Source organism: Haplochromis burtoni, unplaced genomic scaffold (genome assembly GCF_018398535.1).
Source record: "Haplochromis burtoni strain Fernald_Lab_line unplaced genomic scaffold, NCSU_Asbu1 Contig_195, whole genome shotgun sequence".
Lineage (NCBI taxonomy): Eukaryota > Metazoa > Chordata > Actinopteri > Cichliformes > Cichlidae > Haplochromis > Haplochromis burtoni.
The window spans coordinates 837322-862011 of record NW_024582556.1 but is presented as its reverse complement, the minus strand read 5'-3'; the positions used below and the strand labels follow the sequence as shown (position 1 = coordinate 862011).

At 41.7% G+C, this 24690-nt stretch overlaps 1 protein-coding gene across 16 annotated transcripts in view; it reads left to right on the top strand.

Annotated features, from left to right (window-relative positions):
- Positions 1 to 13354: 13354 nt before the first annotated feature.
- The window catches only part of baz2ba (bromodomain adjacent to zinc finger domain, 2Ba), a 67843-nt gene continuing 56507 nt past the window's right edge, over positions 13355 to 24690 (top strand). For 12 of the 16 annotated variants that reach the window (XM_005935268.3, XM_005935262.3, XM_042226075.1 and 9 more), the window contains exon 1: positions 13356 to 13625. The gene's annotated coding sequence lies outside the window, so the exon portion shown is untranslated. Of the gene's footprint in view, positions 13626 to 24690 lie in introns of all 16 variants that reach the window. The other 4 variants (XM_042226080.1, XM_014337800.2, XM_005935264.3 and 1 more) reach the window with 2 other exon arrangements.

Genomic DNA, 24690 nt, shown 5'->3' with positions numbered 1-24690 from the left:
GCGACTTTGTAACGTCAAAAGTATCCAGGCAGAGCCGAACAACACCCCCGTGTGGCCGACAATTCAGTCCTGTTTTTAATGTTTTAGTGCTCAGACTGATGTAACGACTTCTCTCTACTTATAATGAGATTTACTTCACTAAAGCAGACTGCTTAAAATCTGTTTACAGTTACTTTACAAATTAAGACGCACATAGAAAAAAATAGAAATGAATTAATAAATAAATGATTAAAGACAGTACACCATTGTTTATGACATCCATACAAATCAATCAGTAATGTTAAAATGCTGTTAAAGCACTAATACCGCTGTAAAAAAAAGTTTAAACTAGGGATCATTCAGCAGTTATGACTGATGAGCACTTTAGCCTTTAATATTTAATGCTGCTGACTTAACTCATGATTTCTTCTGCTTGTAATTAAGTGTTTTTGCATCAATTATGTTTCCATCTCCATTTCACGTCTGAGACAAGGCAGGGTCAAGAAAAAATGAACAATATTTCAGATCTCCATATCATACAAGTTTTTAACATCCTTTCAGATTCATCTCAGAAATGACGGAAATGTATGTTTCTTGGTCCACACAGAGTGGTCCACAGTGACAAAGCAAAAACAAAGTGCTGGGGAAAGTTCTAAGGAGCAATCCTAGTTCCAGCTTGTTGAATTGTTTGATTAATATGCAAATATGGATGGTATCAATACCAACGCTGGTATTTGTATTGGACCATACTGGCGTGATAGGATCGATGCTTTGTTTCATCCAGGGGCGTAATTTCCAGACCCAGCCAATATCAGACTGATACCAAAATTTGGAGTATTGCACAACACTATTGTTCGAGTCCATTCTCCTAAACTAATAAGCCACGAAGCAGACAGACAATGGGAGGCATGGTTGCAAGAAAACTTTGGCTTATTTTTAAGTGAGGGTGGCAAGGTTGCTGGAGAAATATTTAGACTGGGCATAAGTCTGGGGCAGATGGAGCAGGGAAAGGGGGGTGGGGGTAGGGGGGAGCTAGGCACAGCAGAGTAAAGAGAGTACAGAAAGTTAAGTCTATCTGGGGGAAGCAGAGCTGAGTGTTGGTGTACTGTGTTTGTTCCAGTGACAGAGGAGCTTTGGCGCAGACAAGAAGTGGAGAGCAGGGGTTGGAGATGAAGCGGGCAGAATCGCAGGGCAGATGGAGGAAAAAGGATTTTCAGAAGTGCATGTGACACAACCAGTTTGGATGGAGCGTGTCAGTGTACAGGGATAAGCAGGTCTCTTCAGAGATGCTCTGTTTTGGTTCAGGTACTCTGACACTGTAGTGTTGAGTTGTGTTAGCACTCAGGAGTTTGCTGAAATCCTCTCCTGTGTTTCCACAGCAGTATTTTTCAGGTTGTGTTGATGAAGTATAACCTTTTCTGAATTCTTAAATCCCGAGTACTGTGAAACAGGTATTCACTTAAGATTGACATATATTTTTCTGCATGCACATTTTATCCTCACCATTCTCCCAGTCCATGTCACAGAAGAGTAACCTCACAGTCTGATACCCCCACCACTGTGTTTGGCTTCTGGCAAGGTATTGATGAGCTGATACTCATTGTCTAGTATCCTTGACACATACAGATGGGAATAAGGGTCAAATAGGTCAGTTTTTTGTGTCTTCAGACCTGGGAATTTTGCTTTTCGTGATCTGAGAGTCATTTAATTACTTTCTGTCAAATACCCAGTGTGCTGACACATGGTTTTAACTAAGGACTGGAATGAGTGATGCACAAACAGTTGTCCTTCTGTAATGTTCTTCCACCTCCACAAAAGGAAATCTGGACCTGATTCTACAGAGTTCCAGATTGGCTTTTATGGCCAAGGCTCTTTCTGATTATTCCTTTTGACTAGGTAGTTATATTTATATAGGAATATGTCTTTTGAGATCTTTTTAAATTGATGATTTGACACCCAAATGTTAGTATTAGCTGTTATAAAGCTTATTGACTGCTGACTAATGTTAATCTGTTGTGAATAACAACATTTTCACATAACTGTGTGCAGTCATTTTCTGTATGACTTAATTAGTCTCTCACAACAATGCAGAGGAAATTGGCCCACTTTTCTTTACAGCATTGCTGCAGTTCATTGAGATTGTGGGCATTTGTTTATACACAGCTCTCTTGAGCATTTCAGATGAGTTGAGGTCTGGGCTTTGACTAGGCAATTTCAACCCCTCGATTCTTTTCTTTTTCAGCCATTCTGTTGTAGTTTTGTTGTAGAAATCATTGTCCTTTTGCGTGACCTAGTTTAAGCCAAGCTTTAGCTGTTGGACAGATAGCCTCGAATTTGACTAGGATACTTTGGAATGCAGAGGAGTTTGTGGTCGATTCAGTGACTGGAAGGTGCCCAGGTCCTTGCATTACTCCTTCACCACAGTTGCTGTGAGGTGTTTGTGCTGATGTGCTGTGGTTGATTTTATCCAAACATGCATTATGTGCACTAAGAAAAGACATCCGCACTTTGGTCTCATCTGATCAAAGGACATTGTTCCAGAAGGCTTGCGGTTTGTTCAGATGCAACTTTGTAAACCTAAGCTGTGCTGCCATGTTTCTAGGGAAAGCGGCTTTCTCCTGGCGACTCTTCCAAACAAGCCATACATGTTCAGTCTTTTTCTAATTTTTCTGGGCATTTAATATGCCCGCAGAGGCCTGTAGAGTCTGAGATATAGCTGTTGTTTTTCTTTTCAGTTTCTCTCAGCATTACACGATCTGACCTTGAAGTGAATTTGGAAGATTGGCAGCTGTCCTGAATATTTTTCACTGGTGAATAATCTTTTGCACTGTGGAATGACAGACTTCATATTGTTTGCAAATGTCCTTATAAGCTTCCCCGCTGTGATCAAGTGCATTTTATTATCAGCACATGGCTACTACTTACCCTCTTAATTCATATGTAAGCAGTAAAGGTGGACTTTTTTTCAGAGGACTGCATACGACCAAATGAAAACTTTCTTTTTACATGTATGTGTGGGTTCCTTATCTTTGAGATCCACTTACATGCATTTGTATGATGGAATTTGAGCTTGATTTTCTTGTTTACCTGGAGCACAGAAGGAAGTGGGTAATTATAAAGAACAGTACATTTTAATAAGGTACTGGACAAATCGTTATTTTAAACATCACTTACTCCCAAAATTTCAGAGTCATTCCTTCCATCAGTGGGCTTCAAATCAGTGTTGGAGGAAGCTCAAGGATCACAGACGGATGGGAGCCAGAGCTCAACTAAAAGTGTCAATGTCTGAAAGCTTTACTTTACAGCTGAGGTAACACACACACACACACACACACACACACACACATTTATATAAACACCCAAATATACAGTTACAGTCGTGTTTCCATCACTTCAGAGTTGATCATTTCTTGGAGATACACACGCATGATGCACGGACAGAGAGCGAGAGAGGGGGCTGACGTCATTATGAAAGCCACACAGGCAGCTAATAACCACTAAGGGGCGCTGTAGCTCACACTTTCTTCCATGGCCTCTTTGAACTGCGCTGTTGTTTGTATGCCATAACTTGGTGTTTGTTTAGTCAGGGAGGCAATTAAAGCCAATTTCAACCGGTTTAATTAGATTGATTTGAATAATTGCTTTGAAAGGCATTGTGGATCCCACCATCACAGTAAATCCAGGATTAGGAGCATTCAAATGATTTACATACTTTTAACTCACGTCTAATTTAGTAGACCTCAGGAAGCACTGATGAGAGATAAGCCTTAACACAAACCTTTTTTATTCGTTTTGTTTTGTACCATGAGGTAATTGTATTTATTTCTTTTGCTTTTTTTTTTTTTTTTTGCGTTTGCGTTTGCGTAAGATTCATTTAAAATCACGAGCGCAGGACTCGTGTTAAGTGTGTGGGGGGTCCAGGAAGGTCAGCGTGGAGCAGAGTGGGAGCATTGTTGCACAGCAGATGCATAATAATGTGAAGGTCAACAAGATGCTCGTCGTGCCCGGTAAAATGTAGCGCTTAAAGGGCCCAGCAATCCATTATTACTTGCATGTGTACAACGGTGAACAGTGATCAAACCAAGTGTAAATCTGCCCAAGGCCAACTGAACAAGAGGTGAAGGAGAACCAGTGATAAATATAGGGAAAGGGATAAATATAGGAGGGTGGAGCTGCAGATTAATTGCTGACAAAAAGGATGCCTGACCTAGACAAATGAGAAAGTGCAAGGTCTGGTGAGTTGGGGAGGAGGCCTCGCAATCCCAGTCGAAGGTCTGTAGGCCAGTGTCCCCCCTACCTTCTCCCCACTTTGCTCCTTCGCACACGTGATTCTGCACACTGCTAAGTGAAGGGAGACTTGAAGCTCTTCATCCCCCCCAGTGCTGCTGATAGGATGATAATGGAGCATTCCTTGGAGCTGTTTCTCATTCATGGTGGCTGTGACAAGGGAGGAACATGCTTTCTATCCACTGGGGGCAGCTAACTCTTTCAGATCCCATGCATGTAACCTGAGATTTGCCCTCCTCTTTCTTGAATCCTCTTATGTGTGTGCAGTGGATATGAGATGGATACTTACCTGTCTCTGTGAGCTGCTCTTTTTCTTCGTTCTTTACCCAGCGCTACAGGCTGGTGCAACATCAAAGTTTCATGGTGTAGAAAGGAAATGCAAATTATTATTACAAATTGACGGTGGGTCTCCGCCTCAGGTTTCTTCCGGACTGTGTTTGTCGAATTCAGAGTGCTCAAAGACATTAACAGTGTCTAACAACATCTGCTGGAATATGGAGATGCAGATGTTTACACTCCCCTCATGAGACTGACTTTAACTGGAGAAGTAAGGCACAGAATAACTGCAAGAATGTCTGGATTTGTCCAGCACTGTGTAATCGCAAAGGAATGTCCTGAGACATTTCTGCTTTTCCTCTACAAGACCCCTCTTTTCCCACGGCTCGTCCAGGTCTTGAGAATCCGTTTCCTGTCTCTCTCTCGCTCTCTCTCCCTCGTGCTCTCTCCCTTCCTCCCTCTCTCTTGTTCTGTGCCTCTGTTTGTGGACACCACAAAGGCTGGTTTATAAGAGGACTGCACAATGCAAGCCCAGTGTCGTCAAGAGCACAAAGAGCAAGAGTCCTTGCCTTCTGAGAAACCTCTTGGAGGAAACATGCAGGCCAAGGTTTCTGAGTTGTTGTTGTTTATTTTATTTTTTTCCCCTGTAGCCTGAATGAAAAGCTGGATTCACAGACACAAACAAACTGATAAGCACACACCCTTATCTTGCTGTCTAGAGGGGGAATCAGAAAGTTTTTAAGAAGTTATTTTCTAAAACTGGGAAATTATTTTGAATGCCCCCCCCCCCACACACACACACACACACAAAAACCACATAAAGAATTGTGACAAATTGAATGACAATTTGGAAAACAGCCAAACTGCATTTAGTTCATCAGAGTTTGCCTGGTTTTAGGTGATGGTAGGCTGCATTTAAGGTGCTTTAAAAGCCTAGTTCACACACACACACACACACACACACACACACACACACACACACACTGCCAGACGTCTGAACAGATCAGTAACAATAGGGAGGGGGGAAGCAAGGCCACATGTGTTAACACTTTAGGTCACATGTTTTGTGGGGGCACCATCAAAAATACTTGTATGCTATTTGTGGACACTCTTCTCTCAGCATGCTCTTCACCAATTAGCGAGAACAGGCCTTTTATTTTAATTCGCACGCATTCACAACATCATATGCTAAAAAAACGCCAATGCCAAACAAAACAACAACAAAAAAAACCCTTACACGTCATTGATTTCGTTTGGGACTTTTACCAAAATCTTTAAAAAAACAACAACAAAAAAACCAGACAAATAACAACAATACAAATTTAACCCCACACGAACACAAAAAACACGCAGAGGTTTCACGGAGAACTCCAAGAACATTTGTTGTTCTTAATGTTCCCCAGACACAAAGTGACATCTGCCTCGCTCTCTGCATGCCTGCTGCTCTTTGTTCAAAAGAGCACTGAGGGGAGAGCACATTGAAGGCAACGATGATGTCACCATTGTGATCATTACTGTGCTGTGTGGTGCCCTATTTTTGACCAGGCGTCACTGAGGGCAGGCCAGAATGTCTGCCTGCACACTGCCAGGAGGAACAGCGGCCTGCCAGTGTTAATTAACACAGGGCCTGTTTGCATCCGTCTTAAGACCACCCCCACAGGCCCACCTAAGTCTAAGTGCACATGCTCATCAACACATGCATAATTTGAGCTCGCCGACGAAGGTTTGCGCATGTGTTTTTTTACCTCGCGGTCCTTTGTTTTGGGCACCGTTTGGCTTCCTTTCCTTGTCTAGGCCTTGCAAGTGAATTATTTATTCAGCCTACTCTTCTGTGGACATATCCTCACTACTTGTGCATGTGCTTCCTGCCTGTTTGCTTTCAATAACGTCAAGCTTGAATTCGGCATTTATGGCTATTGAGTAACTAATGACTACTCCTGCCCATCTGTGGTAGACTCGACCTAAGTATAAACACGTGAGCTGCATAATTCATTTAGCCTGTTGAGGAACGTAAACGAGACTCTGATAAAATAATACAAACATGCAAGGTAGGATTAACAGAATAGTAATCTGAGTGTGTGTTCAGTGTTAAAGCTAAACTAACTGTGATCCTGGAAGGTATTTGATGCGTATTTGTATCGGTATAGTAAAGCAGATCAATGCGGAGTCAAAATGCAGGTTTTATTTTTACATCATAGTGACGCCACCATGCTTTAAGGGTTCACTGACCTTTTGTGCTCATAGCAAAACTTTCAAACATGCAGGTGTGATGAACCGACAGATGTTATCAACTTTTGACTTTAGCATTCCACATCTTACTTGCATTTTATAACCGACTTACACTTCATAACTTACACTTGATTGTTGAAGTTCTTTTCTAGCATCTGGCTTTTTATAAAGAAAATTGGGGATTTTTTCCCCCTCCTAAAGGTCATTTCATTTGCTCACTAATTATTAGCACACAGAAATTCTTGAACTACAGATGTAGTCTTGAAGCTTTCTATTTAGATTTTGAATTTAAAAAATAAACAATAATAAAGGCTCTGTGAGCTGAGGAAAAGTTGGGAATTGGAGTAAGCTGTTGGGCACAATTAGAGGTGTATTTTTACACCCAGTGTCTTAGTGTTTTGGATGAAGTCCTCTAAAACACTGAGCAATCAGGCTCAAAGGCAGATATCGGTGCATGACGCACACAAACCAAGATTTTGTTTCTCTGAGGCATTAAAGATGTTCTTACGGAGAAATCGCCAAAAATATATCAACCGCGGTGTAAAATGTGCTCGAAGTATGTGACCAATTCAAAAAGCTCTTCTCTCTATGTATGTCTGTGCGTTATCTATCACTATATCTATCACTCAAGTGATGGCTGTTAACTTGTTTTGTCTTTTGCATGGTTTATTGTTGATTTTCTTTGAAATAATGTGAAAATAAAGTCCTAAAGTAGGAAATTTCTTCAATAAGTTTAATGGATGTTGTTATGGGAAAAATGGCTCAATTAGCAACTCTCACGTGTCGCATGTTGCGACATCAAAATTGTAAAGCCACACATTTCTCTGATGTTTAAGACAAACAACAGCAAACGTGTGACATCACCAGCAACAGAAACTCCTCCAAACGCTAAAACCACAGCCCGCTCTCCAAAACATTTTGTCTTTGTTTATCCATTTGCTGATTAAAAAGAGCACTGTTGCCGGCCAGCCATGGTTATGTGGACATTATGCCTGGAAGGGGATCTATCTTTTTCTTTTTTTCTCACACATTTTATAACAGCTCTTAAGGGTTTATGTAGTTCAAACACACCCCTGGAATGAAAATGAAAGCTCATTCGGTGTCAGGATTTCTGAAGGCCTTGACACATACCATCTGAAAATAGCTCATGTGATATGCGTGGACGTTATTGCTGTATTTAAATTAGATGTTAGGGTCTTAAAATAGCCTGAAGGTAGCATTTTAGCACACCGGATTTGTTTTTGTGCTTTTATTTCTATGCCAGAGAGGCGACAAGAAAAGGTAAAGGAGACCAACACGGAGGACAGACTGAAGCCTGAAGCCACAAATATGGTCTCTTAAAGTTTTCCACACCAAGATACACAGAGGTATTTCGTCCTTCACAGGCATGCTTCAGATGTGGTCACATGTAGGTCCTGAAAGCACTTGTGTGTCAGGCAGCTCATTCCATGATTTAGGCATGAGACATAACTGCAGTCACACCAAATATGTATGAGACATCTTATATATTTATAGATATTTACAAAAGTGTCTATCGTTATCTTGTTTTGTTCTGAATGTGGAGCAAATGAAAGGGGCGAATGAGCCACGTTTGACATATTGTTTTCTTGCTGCGGTGCGTGCGAACCAAACTCAGCCTGTTGACAAAACAGTAATCCATATCGCACGAACGCTTACACCGATCAAATTACATTTGCGAGATAAACTCAAAGATTTGAGAAGTTTCTCTCTGGATTTTTTTTTCCAGAATAAAAGGAACCAGCCAGTTTCACAATTAAAAAAGAAAAAAAAACTTTGACTGTTGGCAGTTTCAGCTTGACTCTTTCCACTGTGTAATTTTCTGGATAGTGTGAGAGACGCTACACTGCCAAAACTGCAATGATTATGTCTTCATATTTTTTTTAATGCCAGAAGTGCATTGCACAATGTTGCATAATCTTCATTTAAAAAAGGTGCTGATTTCTTGTGACTTTTTGCTTTGTCCCAAAAGTAAGTGTTTGCACTAAATAGATTAAATCACATAGCACAAAGCTTAGCTCCTTTCACATTAATTATGAGTTCCAGCTTAAATACAGTGGAGTGTAAAAAAAGAAAAAAAAAAAGTATTTCTTTTCCTTGCTTTGATCTAAAATTTTCAGGTAAATCTGCCAAATCAAACTTGTCAAAGTCACTGCCTAAAGAGAAACAAAACAAAGCGCTTTGCATGCAGAAGCTGAACACTGTTGAATCTGATGACAGTGACGTCTGTCAATATGAACCGAGAGCTTCACAGGAATTAGCACTTGAGTGGAATCTCATGAAAGGAAGCTTTAGCTTTCAGTTACAAATCACTAGCAGGTGATTTTAAAAAAAAAAAGGTCTCTGTGGAATTACAATAATGTTCCTGGTTTATTTTATTTTTTTAATCGTACATTATTAAAATAAGGTTTGTGCATTTATGTGTAAGGCTGTGTAAACTTTGTAGTAAGAAAATTAGACACAAGACAAACTGTGTGACGTGTACCAAAACTATAACTAATATTGGGCTTTCTATGTAGGTCAGAGAAAAGAGGAAAAACACTGAATCCTGACTTAAAATAATAACAGAACAACGGCAAGTGCACCAGTCAGTTATCTATCAGCGTATGCTCCGCTGTCAAAGATATGTCTGCCGTGGACAGAAATCAAAGCTAGTTATATGTAAACTATGATAAAGCAAGGCACTGAAGCTTGAAATTCCTTCAACTGTGAAAGTCATTTCCCTTGAAAAATCCCCCTCCGCTTCATCTGTCACAAAATGCAGAAAACAAGAGAAATCTTACAGTCGCAGGACGCAAGTAACGCCTGTTTTTAGTGTGCACATCTGTTTTCCCTTCTTTTCTGTCTTAGTGTCATTAGTGGCCTTATGATTGGAGGGGGAAATGCTGTTCTCACGTTGATGAAATTATAAAAACTAGGAGGTCGACTGCAGTTAGCTGTATTTAACAGCAGGGTTTCTCCAGGGCGATATTCATATGGACTTGAAGGAAAGTACTGGGTTGATTACCGTAGCTAAACCCCTGCACTTAGGCGCAGATTTAGCAAATGGAAAATCTGCTGACATTTTGTGTGGCGTGTGTACACAGTGACGCGGGTGAAGATGTTTTTATTTGATTCAAGGTCATTTGGCTTTGCTCAGGTTGGGGTGACATTTGCTTGTGATCTCATTCTTCGTGGAGAGATGCATCACCGTGGAGCTGAGAGTTGTTTCTCCACTTTTCCTGGCACAAATGACTCCTCATTCCCAGAAAAGGAACATGCTATCTCTCTCTCCTCTCTTTCTCTCTCTATCGGTCACACACTGACAACATGTGCACACAGACTGCATCTCCTCAGTGAATGACAGTGTGAATGTACCTCATCAACGAATGAGTCACTCTACTACTCTGCTATTATGATGATTTCTCCCTTCTGTGTATTACATCATGCAACAGAGGGTTCTGCTCAGTTACATTCGCCACAATAAACACTCTCTGAGTGCACTCATTTAGACTGTGTGGGGATTTCAGTCAACCTTGCATGGAAAACATTTATTTGATCTTCCAAATCACTTTTGGGGTAAGTTTTGTGTACAAGTAAAAGCACAGGATTTCCTTAAGCTGACACCGGGATGGATGAGAACACCTGTAACATCCTTTTCTGTAGGTGTCTCTGGCACTGAAGGTCATGCATTGATGGATGTGGATTCCCATATACCGTAAGCTCTATAGTGAGGCTTTCAGAATATCTCTGATAAACCTTTATTGGTAAGAGATAGCAATCAATAACAGCGCTCACGTGGCGTAACTGCTGAATTTTTATGCCAGCCAGGGAATATGAGTGTTACTTGAGGTGCACACACAGATATTCTACATATAGCAGCCAAAAATTGGTCCCTTGTGCTTTAATCGCACAGGCGGTTCAAATCATTGACTTTTCAAATCATTACATCTCACACAGCATTGTGCTCAAGACCACTGATGTATTGAAAGGATGCTACAAAGAGAGGATCCTGCACGGATGGGAAGAGTAATTACTGTCCGGTTGCAGGGTTCTTACATTAATCCAAAACAAAAGATTAAATTAAACTCAACTGTTATAGCAGTGCAAGATAATCGGAGGCAGGGAGGAACAATAGCGCTCGATTCACTTCATACAGCAGAACATTGTCTTAATTTAATTTATTGGGTGTTTATTTAATACTTATTATGTAGGACACAACAATAAGTGAGGACTAATTCAATTGCATAAAAAGACATCCTTAGGCCACTTTTCTTGTGTGTGAACACTATTTTAAGCTCCATTTATGGTGTTCAAATTAAACATCTCAGAGTTGCTGGAAGCTTCTCGTGTTAATGGAATCCCACATAGCGGATTGTGTGGGGAAGAGAGCAATCTGTATTCCCTGAATGTGTCTGGGCGAAAATCAATAAATGCAAGCACAGCTCCTCGCTTGTGATGGCTGTCCCTGTCTTTGCATGCTGGACTAATAGAAAAATAATAATTAAATTTAAATCACCAGATTAATTTGTTTTCCATCAGTCTCAGGAGAGATCCTTTTTTTTTTTCCTGTTTCTTTAGTGGCTCATTATACTTTCTAATCAAGACAAAAAAAAAAAAAGTCCCTCTTTTAGACAGACATGCTGTCTCCCTTCCCCCTTCTCTTCCCTGTGGTGTGCTTTCTCGCATTGCAGTCATTGTGCTGGCACTTATTATGTTACAAATGACCGAGGTACGGCAGGCATTCTCAGTGTGCATGCAAAGAGGGCCCACCCTTCTATGCTACTAGCGCCTTCTCCTAATGACGATGCTCAGAGTGCCCCCCCACTCACCCACCCACCACCAGCACACACGCCACCCCACCCCCCAGCCCACCATTCCCGCCCCCATGTGCTCTCTTTAATGAAGATTCTCCAATGCAATTAAAAATCCTTGCTTCTTGCTGCTACTGTATGACAAACACAGCCACTGTCATTCCTCATGGCCTGTCATTCCTGCTACAGGAGGCGGAGGAGATGGAGAAATACACCAGGGTGCCAGTGGCTAGAGAGACAGATAGAGAGGATTTTGAGAGTGTGTTTGTGTGTGTGTTTGAAGAAGAGCCCCCCCCAATCTCAACAGGTAATGGAAAGGGGCAGAGAGAAAAAAAATCAATGACCAAAGAACATGGAGAGCACGCTTATGAAATGGCTTTAACTGCACACCACAAGCTGAATAAGGGGTTCTGTGTCCATCCTCCAAAAACTCGAGTGAATGCCGTATCGGATCTTCCACCTAAACACCACCTCACCTTTCTTTTTTCTCTCTTTTAATATTACACCTAAAAATGACTGACTTCTGAGTAACATCTTTGCAATTCTTGCAATAGCATCAAAAACACTGGGGTGACACTTTTAGACGCTGTGACATAAGAACAGAGAGGAGAGAGACGGAGGGGGTGGGGGAGAGAGGAAGAAAGGGAGAGAGAAAGAGAGAGAGAGCGAGAGAGGAATCAGGATACATTTATGGTCATTTATAATGTTTATGAAGCATTAATATGAATGTGCCCGTAAACCAATACTCCATCACTCTGCTAACAATGAGTTCATTGTTTGTGTGTGATTTATGAGGTGTCTATAAACTAACAGTGAACAGTTTGTTAATCCACTATAATACCTGTTAAAATGGATACAACCAGTGGTGATGTGACACGCAGCAAGAGAGACAGACCCGCGCACACACATACACACACCAGTCAGCTCTGCTGTGACCCATCCTCATCCTCATCAGGGTGGGGCACATAAGAACAGTTGCCCACTCCATCTGCAAAAAAAACTCCCCACCACCACCTCTCCACCCCACCCCCTTGTTGTTTTCCAGTTGAATGAAATAATCTTCCCCCGTCTGGAAACCCAGTCTGGGTCAGAGGGCCTACGTTCAGCCTGTTGCTTATTGTGTGTTTAGAAGAGGATGTAAAGCATACAATTAGGCACAGATGGCTGTCTTTGCCAGGCAATGTATTGATCCAAACCCGATGAAGGGCTGCCCCGTTTTCTGGTTTTGTTTCACAAATGCCTCCCCTAAGTTGGAGCCTTTATGTAACTGGCTTGTATTTGCTTGATCATGTAACATCTTGTGGGGGCTTAAAGAGAGACAAACAGATAGATCATCTGTAACTATGTTGAATACTGCCTAATCAAGAAAAAACACCCTTTATCATTAGGTTTGGCGATATTCTAAAAGTGCCTACAACTTTAATCATCTTTCACCTTTCAAAATAAATCCACAAATTAGACAAAATGAGAGGATTTAGGCAACTTTTCTTTAAAAAAAATCGTAAAATTTAAGCTATAATCCAAGTTATAGTAATTAATTAAAATGGTTAAGAATGTATAAAAGTTATTTTATTTTAATTTTTTTAAAGGTTTGTTTATTTCTTACACCATCAGCGGATAAGGCGCTAACAACATCATAAATAAAGTTCCCGCTACATCCCTGTCATGCCGTGGACCTAATGACAATGTCGCATTTAAAGTAATAACGGTCAATTACTGTATCCTTCCTTTACTACGGCCGCTGCACAAATAATAAGTTTTCTTTGTGTGGCAGTAGTGAGCTGACGTCAGGTCGGTTCCTTGAAGTGGAGCTGAATAAACCTTGAGAAGAGTCTCCTTCAATCTGCTGTTAGTAACTAACACACACACTCACACACCGAGACTCAATTACTGCCCAATTCCCTTCTTTATCATTCGTCCCCGACCTCTTTCATAACCAAAACCGACCAAGGAAAAAAAGAGGCGAGAAGAAGACCGAGCCGAAGTGTTAGTTGAACTAAAAAACCACGCTGGAAATAAGTAAAGTGTCGAAACTAAAAAAAGGTAAGTGTTTTATTTTCACTGACGCTGTTTTCGCCCCGTCACAGAACAGGCGATGAGCTGCGTACGGAGAGAGCTCGCTTGGCTTCGTTTCTAGTTTCTTGGCTTTTTTCAGCTCGTGTAAACTGCTTTATACATACTTTCCTGTTTTCTCGTTGCGGTGTAATTCATTCAGTCCGTGTGTCCCGTAGTCGTTAGCGATACGTTTGGTTAAAGTTTTTTCTCCTTTTTATGAAAAAAACGAAGTGTTTTTTTCCTCCTCTCCTTCTTCGGAGTGTTGACCTGATAGTGGAAATCGTCTTTTGTGTCCCTCTTTTCCCTTTTCTCTCTCGCACCGTTCACTCCGGCGGTCGCAATTTGATAGCGAAATTAAACTTTTTCGAAAGCTTCGTGGTTTTGTTTGTGTTGTTCTTTTTTTCTTTTAATTTATCAACCGTGAAAATGTACAGTTGTTGGCTGTTTTGGCTGCCTATTCAGTGTAGTGGATGTTGTAACCTAAAGGGGGGGGGGGCAACTACGAGGCACTGGACTGCCGTTGGTCCTCGCTAGTCCGTCCGTTAAAAAGCCATCCAGTTTAACAGTCCCCCGACGCGAAAATAAAACAATTAGGCGACAAATACATAAATATCCCCCTTCAGTTTGGATTAACTTGTACGTATAATATTAATTTCTCTTTGTACAGCGGTTCAGAGTTTGAGCTTTTTTTCCCTGTCGTGTCGCTAGTCGTATTGCTGGCCAGCCTGCTGGGGAGCTGTTATCGCGGTCGCTTCCTCAAACCGAGAGGCGTGCAGGCAAGCTAGCAGCCGCTTGGCCGAGTTGTTGAAATTTATCCCTTTGTGTATATTACAATATCCTCCATTTTTTCTGCCCCTTCCAAAACAACAAGCCTCTCGCCATCTTGGTTATTTTAAATTCGTCCACCGCCCCCCCACACCAAAGCACCCCCACCCCCCTCTCTCTCTCTCACACACACACATACAAACATCCAGGCTACTTTAAAAGGAAATGGACGTTTTTTTCCTCAAGTTTTACCAAAGTTTTAGACTTGGTAGAGGGGGAAAAACGAGACGGGGGATCGCGTCCCGTGTGTGTTCTTTTATTTTCCTTTTTGAAAGGAAATTAAGGTGGTTGATAGAGTCGCAGACGATCATTTTAAGGCAGTTTTACTTCGATGTTTGGTGCTTTAAAAAAGCAAATACAAAGTGACGTGTGGTTACATGTCAGGATTCTCTTGTTTTGAGACGTAAGTGGAGAGGCTGGTGTTTTGAGACAGGCGTCGATAAACAGGCGCATTTGTGATGTTTTAAGATAATACTGTTGATAAATGTGAGATCGGCGTTTACTCGGTGCTGCCCAATGTTTGTCTTTGCAGCTAAACATGAATGAATGAAGGAAGGAAGGAGGGGGGAAGGAAGAAAGAAAGGAAGGAAGGAATGATATAAGGGCAAATTACTTGGAATGATATTAAGGGAAGATTGTTTTTAAAAAATATAATTTTCATTGGATTTTAATTGGATTTCAGTATAAAAAAGTGATTAGGTATGATTAGACTCACAAAAGTTATATAAATAGTATTATGTTTTTAAAAAAAACAGGTCCTTCCTTCTTCCTTCAGCTGTTGTGGTTTAGCTGAATAGATCTGTGAGCGATAAGTTTGCTAGATTGACAGGTTTAAGACGTGCACACTGGCACACATGCACCTCTAGCCTTCCTTTGGATTATCTCTTAGCTGAGCCATGATACTTGCTTGCAACAGTTTAGACTGAAGACTTTTAGCAGACTGGAAAATGGTGACCTTATTTATTTTCTGTCATCCATCTCACACAAAAAATGTGTCCCTGCCCCTTACAGTTACAACTTGATCTCACTTTTCTTCCCCATGTCCTGTAAAGCAGTTTGAGAAAAAGGAGGGTGTTTAGGGTTGGAGGGTGTAGTGGAAGGAGGGGGACAAAGAAAACAAACTGAACAAATGCTTTGAAATGGAAAATCAGATCATTTCACCTCCCACCTCTTTTGTTTGCCCGTTTATTGCTGCAAAAGCTGGAGTGCAGAGGAGCAGATGTTTAGCCAAACATGAAGGCGCGGTGCCTCTGTCCTTATGGGGATGGCTCTCCCTCCTCTCACTGCTGATGCATCGACATGACAGCTGCTTGATTTCATGGAGCTGCTAAGAAGCCATTAGTGGTATCAGTGAATTGAAACGGAACAGTGTCTCCCAGTTTTCTATCACAACTCTCTATTGTTGGCATCTTTTTTTTTGGTGCGGATTTGTTTGAATATATGTGTGAGTGTTTGTGCTCCCGTGTACGTACGCGCGCGCGCGTGTGTGTGTGTGTGTGTGTGCAAATGCTGCAGCTGAACATACAAACCGACAAGAAGTGGTAATATATTTGTGCAGCGTGTTTTCTCATAATTTGAGAGAGACTGAGCAAGAGCAAAAGTGAAAAAAGGGGAACAAATCTGTCAGAGTTTGTTTGCCATGTTGGTTTGAAATGAAAGCACACTGTGCTACCTCAAGCACACTCAAATCAGAGATGTCTCTCCTTGCCAGGCCAAGGGGAAGAAAAAAAAGTCAACTCGCGGCTGGAGTTTTATTCTTTCTCTGCTTCTCCCTCTCAAATTGGAACTGTTGTTTTTGAAGAGATAAAGGAGGACTTCTGCTTGACTTGAACATTCAGGAATTAAGGATAGACATAGTTAAGCCCTATTTGCATGTCTACCAAAGTCACAGCAAACGGTTGCTATTGACTAAGCTGATTAGGTGAAATTAGGTTCACGAGCTCTATGTCTGGGGGTGCTGAATCTGACAGAACTTGGACAGCTTTTGAGAAGACAATCCCATGTGCACACAAGGCTGAATTCTCTATAATCCCTTGCTATTGAATATGGGGGCTATCTATTTTTTTTCTCTTTTTTGAAGGAAACCCATCCTTGTGTTCTTTTACAGATGAAATGAAGTGCGATTTATTAGGTGTGCATGATAGGAATGATCAAGTCATTGGTATGAGGCAGCTCTTGCTTAAAACTTTAATATGAGATAAAAAAAATACGTCCACTCTATTAGGGATGCTTCCATATATCGGCTGAACACTGAGCCAATCACAGCCTCGTTGACGGATATGAGCCTATCAGCAAATGAGATGACATTTACCAATGGCAGTGGCTGGTCTTTATCTGTTGGGTCACATCAGTGTCATGCTGGTTAATTGGACAAACAGTTCAGCAAGAGGGAGAAATAAAAACAAAATAACAACAAACACGCACGCATAAACCAGGGTTTTCCTCGGTTACAGACTGTCATTTAAGTCTGACTGGTGTGAATACAGTAAAGGCAAAGGAACAAAAATCAAACACGACTATGAGAAATATGTTGATAATTTAAATGGTGCATTATTACAACGGGCAATAATATAAATGGGTTATTATTCATATCATGTATGCTTTTAGATTTTAGTTTAACGGCTTTCCTCCTAAATATGCTGAGCACTAACCTGTTTTGAATGAGAAAAGCTAACACACTATTTTGTTTGTGTTCCTAAAAACTTCTGTGATGAGTGAGTAGAGCTTAGATCTTGTTGTTTAACATGCATTTTGTGTGATTAGAGTAGAATTAACTTTATCACCATGGTGGGAAGCACTGGGACAAAGCGAATGAAATGCAGTGATAATTCAACCCGATGTGCAAAAACATAGTATTATGTGCAGAATGTACAAGTGTATAAAATGAAAGTCTTACAACATGGGTGATGTTATAACTTACAGCATGTACAGTTTCTTAGTGTGTATATCAGGAGTGTATCGTGCAGCTTATGTCAGCTTAGGTTCACAACTTGTATATTTGAATATGCCTCCACATTCGTCCCATGCGACCACTTGTGATCAGGTCTCACTTTAACACTGAACACGTACAGGGACTGAAATGTGTTGCCATCTCTAATGTACTTCCCTTGAATAATGTGCTGGAATTAATAGAATAAGAAATGCTATACAGTCTAGCTCGATGATGTCTCTAATCTTCCGCTTTCCGACTGGCTGATTGACTCTTTGGCCCAATTGGAAATCAAAGCGTTTTCAATCTAAGAGAATCTATTTTGCCTGATATTGTTGGCGCCTGCTGTTGCACATTTTAATTGGCGCCCAAATGAATACCTGCTTCTGCTTACACCGAGGACATCAGTTAAATAGCTGGTCCTTCAGTGTGACCCAAGGTGCTCTTTTCCTGTGCGGCTCAGACCTTTACTTAGAGCAGTGCACTTCGTATTGGATCACTACAACATCTAGTAATGCCAGGCGTGAATAGGGTTTTAGTTGCAGATTTTGATTTTAACCTCAAATTCTTTTTCCTTGATGTCACTATCATTGGTGATTAACAAAGTAAATCCTTTAATGCAAAATATGAAAAGTGTCCCTGTCCCCTTGGCTGATTGTGCCATCCCAGAGCCTCGTTCACATATGAAGTATTTTGCTCTTTGCACGTTGTAAATGATGGTTGGTTGTAAGTGATGGCTGGGGGCTGGAGCCTTTCCCAGATGTCATAGACTGAAAGGCAGGGTACACCTTGGACAGGTCGGAGGTCTGTTGCAGGTCTAACACAGAATTTACCTCCCCGTTATATGTCAGTCAGCTGTTTCACTTGTAGTCGCTTGTAATGCTCGCCTCAAACTTGAGATAAGTTTAACTCAGGGCCCGCCCACTTTGCATCGCTAACGGTCTCTGAATTTCATTGACATTTCATGTTGCCACATCTCTGCCAGTCTCTTCCTGTTTGTACAGCCCTTTAGAAAAGTGGCGTTATGCTTCAAATCAAGACTTAAAATGAATCAAGCAGTGTTTTTTAGGGGTAATGCAGATCCTGACAATAAAAGAAAAAAGAAAAAAAGGGTTATTTGAAATTCTTGCGACTATTTCAATATTGTGCATTCGGTTACTGTGTCTCCCCTCACTGATTACATGATTTTACTCTGGGCTACTAGACCATGCTTTGTAGTTTCTGTGTGACAAGATATGACAAAGTGGCTGATTTATGCATTCTTTAACCACAACAGCAGGAGGCTGAACTGATAATGAAAGACAAAAATAAACTTTCACATTACCATACACATGTATATTACTGAAATATTTACTAAGCTCTGTCTGAAGTGCTTCAGTCAGCCTAAATGTTTCAATGCATTGATGTCAGTAAGTTATATTTAGTCAGAGATTAATAAGATCTGCAAACAATCTATCGATAATAATGGCCATCTGGGAGCCCTGTCAAATCTCTGCATGTTAGCGCTGACACAGAGCTGTGAAATTTAAAGAGGAAGTAGAGATCTGCTCTGTGTTAACCAGATCCTTCAAGAACTAATGCAAGACACACTCCCAGTCGTCGGTCAGTCTTTTACTCGTGAATGTGCATGCACAAGCAAAAAAATAAAATAATGACAAATGAAATAATGCACCAAGAAACTGAGGACTTTAACAGATGTTTTTGAAGTAGACATTAATCCTGGAAAGACTAATGGTCCTTTGAGAAGAAGCAGCATTTTAGCAAAAGCCTTAAAAGCTTCCATGCATTAGATTAACAATGCGTCATATTGTTACAGATCAAATTGAAGCTTCTCTGTCCTCGTCTCGGTCTAGTGCTGTGAGCCGTGTGTTAGAGGCCCATGCAGGCAGATCACTTATTGATACGTGTCCACATGGCCTCGCAGGTTAATGTCCTCTCAGCTGGGAAGTTGGTGAGCTCTCAGTTGATCTACCTAACCTTATGTTACCTTGCTATTTTGGTAACACTGCCTGTTCTCTGAATGTCCCGATAGTCATCAGGATCCACAAATAATTGTCTAAAGTGCATGCTTGGTGACAGCAGCTTTTAAAGTGAGCCTCTTCTAATATTGTGCCTGTCCTTTTGCTGAGTTATCTGCATCCATCTCTACAGTGAGAAATGCAGCTACGTTTAAAAAAAAAAAAACCAGGCTAATGAGATTGGGCATATGCCTTTCTGTTGTAGAAGCAAGTAAACAATCTCAACTCTTAATTAAGACTAAACAAATCAACACCCATTTTATTTTTTCTACATTTCTGTGTGGATTTCATATGGTGGATTAATTACCGAACAATAAGCAGTGTAAAGTGCAAGTGGGTCACCCGGCGTTGACTTTCAGGAGACAGAAGACAGAGCGGCCAAATTTGGGAGGGAAAGGCGATAAGCTGCTTCTTTGCCGTTCGTCCCCTGGGCCTCTATTTATCATTCAATGTGAGAATTTCCTTGATGAAAGTCAAGGTTGTTTGTGCATGCTCTGTCTCGTTGGGATGCCTGTTTTTCCACCAGCAAGGTGAAAAGGTTGATTTTCCCCCTCCAAAGAGATGCCTTGTTTGGGAAGTCCAGGCTAGTTTCTTTTAATGAAGTCTCTAAAGGTCCTGATGATTTTTCCACTTCATGGCTGTTTTTGTTTTATACATTAGTGAGGATGCGAAAAATACAGATGTACTTCGTGTGTATCTCCGTGCCACACAGCGGCGAGCATGCAAGTCCTCATAATTGTGTGTCTGTGCTGCATGTGCTAAAGACGTAGCAAAGAAGGTTATCACTTTATGTGAGCTGAAAGCATCCATTTAAGGTGGCCTTTATAAAAAGCAAGAGTGGCAAGAAAGATGGCAGCATAATGAAAGCATTTATTTTCTTGAAAAGAAATCACATCAGTGTTTCTTGGCTTTGTGAAATAGATACATTCAGAGTCTCTTAACATTAGCTGAAGGAGGCTGGATTGGATTTTTCTGTCATTTTTCTCCCACCTTGTCCTCCCTGTCTCGCTTACCAACATTTTCTTGCGCAGGGACTTGATTATGGAATTGGCATTGAGGTCTGGAAAACCTGCTATTTAGTCTGATGTTTTCCACACCTTGACATCTGCAGCAGGGGGCCTATACTTACACATTTCTCTTGCATTCTCCCATGCTGGCTGTGCTTGGATGGGGAAGGATACTGGGAATGGGAAAAGAAATGGGAAGAATGTTTCGAATGTCGGAATGGGAATGATATTGGTTTCTCTATTGGTGTGCCTCCTGGGTCAGTGGGGTTTTTGATGATACTATAGAATAGCTTGTTGCAGGCAGGGGAGCTGTGAGCTTCGGTGGGTGTTAAGGCGCACGTACACAGGCACACGCACACACACTTGCTGTCACAACACAGGCATTTATGTATAGGGACAGCACACACATACACTAACGTGTACACACAAATGCATGAGATTGCGCCTCGACAGCCCCCCATTTATTGATCTTCTTCAGCATTTAAAATCTGGTCACTGCTGCCACAAAGGCTTTTTATTTTAGCTGCGCTGGCAAAGCGTGCTTGAAGCTAAGCCAGAATTTAAAATATTTAACTCCTACACAAACGCCATGAGAAATGACAAGGAGAGAGGAAAAACAAATAGGAAAGCAGTTTGGAGCTGTGCAGTAGCTATATGTGCATTTGTTGAGAACCGTGTTTTATGTAAAACACGCTGATAGGATCACCTCGCACTGAGTCGGCTGTGTAAGCGCTATAGTTTGGAGTAAAAATGTGCGCATACAGCACCTTTTCCTTCATAAAGTTTTTATGAATTGAGGGGGCTATCCTGTGTTTTTCTTCAGAAAACAAAATTGTGGAGAAGAAATGATCATCGACTCTAAATGTAACTTAACTCAGAACTGAACTGCAAGGCCTTACAGTGTTTGTAGTGCAAGCTGAAAATGCTGGCAGTCATTGGATTAGTCATTACTGGACCTGGAACAAGCGGCTGTTTTTAGCATTTTAAGGTTAAAAAGGGATACTCGTGAGCAGAGAGGCAACTCACCAATGGCTAATCTGCAAAAGCCCTTTAGCATGCATTCTTATAGCCCTGTTCTTTTCCTAAGGACAGCGTGTTTCTCTTTCTCTCGTCTCACTGCACACGACACCAGGTATTAAAGGCAATAATTTCCCCCTTTTCTTCTTCTTAGGAAATTGTGAGTGTTCAGTTAGTCCCAGGTGGCATAGAGGAAATGATCTGACTAGCTGCGTTCACACTACATTTTGAAATAATTTGTCTTGAAAAGGTCAAAGCACATATCAGTGATTTCGAAATGCTCTTACATTGTACTGAAAATCTATGTTGCATTAACATTACAAATCACAAAGGTTTCCTCATCCGGTTTAACCTGCTGCTGCTGTTTTTTTGGTTTGTTTTTTCCTTTCTTGTCCAGCTACGAAAGCCTAGCCCTGCTCAGTCTGTGGCATTGTCCCGCTTTCTTTTTCTCTCTGTCTCTGTCTGTCCTTCCCTCTCTCTGTCTCTCTCCCGCTCTTTGCTTGTGCGCTCTCTTTCTGAACGATGACACTGAGAGACAGCTGTAACGTGAGACGCCTCTCGATCCTGGCAGGGGCTTCGAAAAGCTGAGGCAGAAGGGAGGGAGAGGGCCTTTATCTGAGACTGGGGGCGCTGACCTCCCTCATTCCCCTTCTTTTTCTCTCCTCCTTTTCGCTCCCCGTCTCTGCGTCTGCTGGCATACTCCATCCTCCCCCCACCAACAGAAGCCGAGACTGCACTAAAAAAAAAAGCGTAATGAGAAAACATTTTCTGCCCATAGCAAAAAAAAAAAAACCTGATGAATGAAATGATGTGTGTTGTTCCTGTTTACACCATTTAAAGCTGTGTGTTGCTTTTTAAATTGCTAGCATCCCTCCATCTTTAGTCCACACTGGATGAAACTTAAATTGTGTTGTCAAGTGTTTACAGAATGTATGGAGTAATATTTGAGTGACTTATGTTTGTGATCTGTGTGTGGACTCGTTTTGTGCGTGTGTTTGTGTGTGTGTGTGTGCACGTGTGTGCGTGTGCGTAGATGGAAACATCCACACATCCCCTGGACTCTAGGCTATGGCTGCTAAATCCTCTGTGAGAGCTCCCGTGTGTAATCCAAACATTTAGAGCTAATTTAAGCATGCAGGCAGGAGCAGCATCCTTTAGGAAACAACAGCTCTCTCTCTTTCTCTCTTCATCCACCACTGTGTGTGTGTGTGTGTGTGTGTGTGTGTGTCTGTGTGTGTGTGTGTGTGTGTCTGTGTGTGTGTGCTGCGCAGGTGTTTGTGTGCGAGTGTCTTGTTGTCGCTGGAGGGAAATGAAAGCACTCAATCACTCACCTGTCAGAGTACTTCAAAATCTGTCCGTAACACACAAGTACGCACAACCACACACAGCCACACATGCATGCATGGACAAACATGAACACACATGTGCATACACACTTACCCCTGAGGGTTTGACAGCACTGGCCCTTTATTGACTCCCTTGATCAAGGAGACAGCAGATCCATTTAATAGAAGCTACACACACACACACACGAGCGCACGCACACACACACAGGCACGGAAATCAAAGTGGATTCACATCTGCTCTCCACACAGCTCCACTGTATCTTCCTCTGGTAGTCATTTAAAACTGCGGCTTTATCGGCTGTTGAATTAAATTTTAAAAGCCACTACTAATAGATGTCATAATGTTTTTCCATTGCCGGTTTCTCTTGTCATAGTTGCATTGCCGTTGCAGAAAAACAGCTCTGATTTGCCTCTTTGCAGCATCTTGTGTTACAGCATGGAGTGCGAATGCAAGCCCAGTCAGGGTTATAGGCATGTTCTGTTGGCCCTGGCCCCTGTACTCCCCCAGTTGGCCATGTTTTGTGCTGAGTGTTTTGGAAGGCCAGTTAGCCAAGAGGGTGCTGGGAGGAGATGTGACAGCTGTGTTGGTCACGGCTACTCTGACCTTCACACGTCATCCTGATGGATCATCAAGGCTGTGGCGATACGCTAAACCTGTTGTGTAGGCCTGCGCTACCATGAGCATGCACCAGCATTCAGCTGCTTGCATTTTTGGTATCAAAGTGCAACTGAAGTCAGTACTCAGTAATGACAGACTTATCCTGCAAAGAAAAGCAGGAAATGGAGGTGTATTGCTTAATGCAGCGAAGAGAAAAGTTATCATGGCAACACAAAAACATGCGCGCATACATGGCACTAAAAGGGCGAAGCATACAATCAAGACTGGAATTACACACGCACACACACATATATATATATATATATATTCTAGCTCACACAAATGGATTGCACTAATGTTCAGAGCTTTTCATTGGTCTCAAAGGGCTTTACTCCAGTGTGTGGTGTAACCCGTTCCCTCGAGATGGCACTTGCTCCATCAAGTCAAGGAAGAAACCATTTAGGGGAATGATAAACACACACGTATATTCACACATACACGCAGCACTGGGAGGCTGGAGGGATTTGAATTGCACTTAGGCAAACGTTTCTCACATAAGTTCTTTATTCCTCGTCTCGTTCCCATCTTTCCCCTGAACGTACACTTGCTCACATACAAAAGTACTTGCGCAGAGATTCCATTTTGTCAGCTTTCAGCCCCAGATCATGTAACGATAAAAGATGCTGCCCTGCAGTTAAACACTGCCAGTAAATCACAGGGCAAAGAAAGCTGGGAGAAGCACTTATTTTTAAGCAGCATGAGAGACCATACTGAGGGAGGGAGGGAGGGAGGGGGGGCAGATAGGGTAAGACAGAGAGAGAGAGAGGGAGAGAGGAAGAGAGAGCTTCTTTGTGCACTGTGTACTGGCATTGTGTGTGATGAAGAGATGAATCACTGCTATTTAGGGATTGGTTTCCTGCAACTGATTGTGTGACGACTCGGTGGCGGACAGACTGTCAAGACTTGCCTGTTTTGTTCTGGGGGCTTCAGGAAAATGTCTGCGGCCAAGTCTCACTAACTCACTCCCACAGGGCCCGGTGTGCCAGAGATCAGCAGAGACAACAGAGACAAACACCTCGCCAGTGTCGCTCCTCTAACAATGCATCAAATATTAAAAAGCAGGGGATTTTAGGCCAATCTCAATATGTATATTTTCAGAGTACACTTGTTTTCCGTGCTCAAATACCAGCAGAGCTTGTTCATAAATGAAGGCTCACGTGACTTTCTTTCTTTCTTTCTTTCTTTCTTTCTTTCTTTCTTTCTTTCTTTCTTTCTTTCTTTCTTTCTTTCTTTCTTTCTTTCTTTCTTTCTTT